A 2,374-nucleotide genomic window follows, 5' to 3' on the forward strand; every position below is an offset into this window, starting at 1 on the left:
GAGATGGATGCCATTTTTCAGACGAAACGAAATATTTACCCTGAACTTCTCTCATCCACCACGACAACTGCCCATCTCCCGGTAACCACACAGTGTGAAACAGCCGAAGGAAGTCTTGCTTCTTGCAGTGAAGCAGCCTCCGTAGCAGTTGATGATCCCAATCCGACCGTAGGGAATCAAACTCCTAACAACAAATTATCGCCCGAAAACAGGAGCTCAGTAAGGGCAGTTAGAAAGAAATATAGAGTTGATGTGCTAGGGAATTTTAGGCAGGAGTGTTTAAAGTATCAGAAGGATAGGTTAGAGTTTGAGAGAGTAAAATTCGGAAGAAAAATGGAATTGGACGAAAAGAAATGGCAAGAAAAGAAAAGAAGGAATGATCTGATTGAACAGAGGAATAACATTATGAAACAGTTGATTGAGAAGAATATAAATGTAGCTTCTACAAGTGATATGTAATATGTGTATGTACAATTTAAGATTTATTTTTCTGTTACCGTACCCATTAAATGTAACATCTATTGTGACAACTGTTCAAAGTATGTTAAAGGCAACATAATTTCTCCTGGCTATCCCATCTCTGTCATCTCTATCCTCTACTCCCACGACCTCTATCTCCTCTTGAACAATCGGCACCTCATAACCTGCCTCTTCATTTTCATGATATTCAAAGTTGTCGTCAAGAGCAATGTTATGTAAAACACAACAAGCACGAATGAAGTGCACAATATCGGAGATCTTCTTCAATTTTATGTGATATAATTGACGAAACTTTTGTTTTAATAAGCCGAAACAATGTTCTATCACATATCAGTTTCTGGTTAGTTTCACGTTGTACTCTTTCTCTGCACGCCTCAGTTGACCACGGTCCCTAAAAGGTGTCAACAAGTTGCGCAGACAAGGGTAGCCGCTATCACCCAGGATATAAAATTCACCGCATTTCTCTGGCAAGCTCCGCTGTAATGGTGATCTGTGAAATACCCTGCTGTCGTGGACTGATCCAGGGAATCCATGAAACACGTCCCTTATTCTCCTTGTGTTATCGCACACAACCTGTAACTGAGACAAAATTTCGGCTTCGTGATTAGGGTTATCGTATTCCTTTAATAAAGTGAAACCATTTTACCGATCTATAAAGCATAAAATGAAGGGTAGAGTAAACTTTGTATCTTACCTGGATGGAATAAAAAGATTTCCTGTTAAGGTAGGAATCAGGATCATTTTTTGGCTTATCAATGCGAATATGTGTACCATCTATCACTCCTATTACTCCAGGGAAATGATTATGCCTAAAGTGTCTTTCAATAGTAGTGATTTCATCTCCTGTAGGCCACTTTATTATTTGATCAGATAAATTACTTATGAAGTACACCATGCGTTGTATGACTTTGTGCAGAGTACTTAAGGTGATATTGAATCTATCACTTACATCACGATATGAAGCTGTCTGATGACCAGCAAACCACAAAAATATGAGCGTCCATCGGAAGCTACTTAATTTTGCATTTCCCCCTGCTTGATAATTAAAATATTAGCTGTTGGAAAAACGTTCAGCCAAACTTTCTGCCACGTGTCGACTGACTCTAAAATCTTGGCACAATGACCTCAAAATAATTTTCATTCTTTGGCCGTGCTCTATTCAGATTACCGGTAATATCATCAAATAAATCTAGGTTGTCATCATCAGCTGAAGATTCACTGGAGTCACTTGTAAAACTAATGTCTGACATCTGAAAATATACAAGATTTTATATCGTCAACAGTCTGTGATATTCGCGATTAATGACTGCCAACAAGTAAGTATAGACTAACAGATTATTAAAATGCACTAGATTATCCACAGTACCTGGACTTACTTACATTGAGAGTTCACATGTATTTTATCGTGATATTGGTTTTAATTAACGATATCTACTGGATGAAAAGTAACCGCTCATGTACACCCATTAAACGGAATGTGCAACTGCTACATTTAATTAAAAATTTATTTCAAAATACCGCCGTCAAGGAATGTTATTTACAAGAAATACACGGAAAAAATATATTTATAAGGATATGTGCTTTGTGAACCATATGTGACAAGGGCTAATGCGCATGCCTCATTTAGAAATCCGAAAACAATCCACAAATTCTGCTGACTGTTCTCAGACTGTACGAAACTGGAATTCACGACTGCACGAACAGCAGACTAGCAGCCAGAATACCAAATTCTCGCTGCACGAACGCTTCAAATAAAGCGAAGTGCATGTGCGCATGCGCCTGACAGTTTTGGATAGTTTCGTATTGCTGCACGAACAAAGGTAATATAACTGGCATAAGCTTCATCCCAACAGAGACAACACTAGAAAACAACAAACAAAATCTTGAAGATTCA

At 38.2% G+C, this 2,374-nt stretch overlaps 1 pseudogene; it reads right to left on the reverse strand.

Moving 5' to 3' along the window:
* Positions 1–534: 534 nt before the first annotated feature.
* LOC137496942 (putative nuclease HARBI1) lies at positions 535–1,621 on the reverse strand (annotated as a pseudogene).
* Positions 1,622–2,374: the final 753 nt, after the last annotated feature.

This window comes from Anabrus simplex, chromosome 1 (assembly GCF_040414725.1).
Source record: "Anabrus simplex isolate iqAnaSimp1 chromosome 1, ASM4041472v1, whole genome shotgun sequence".
Classification (NCBI taxonomy): Eukaryota; Metazoa; Arthropoda; class Insecta; order Orthoptera; family Tettigoniidae; genus Anabrus; species Anabrus simplex.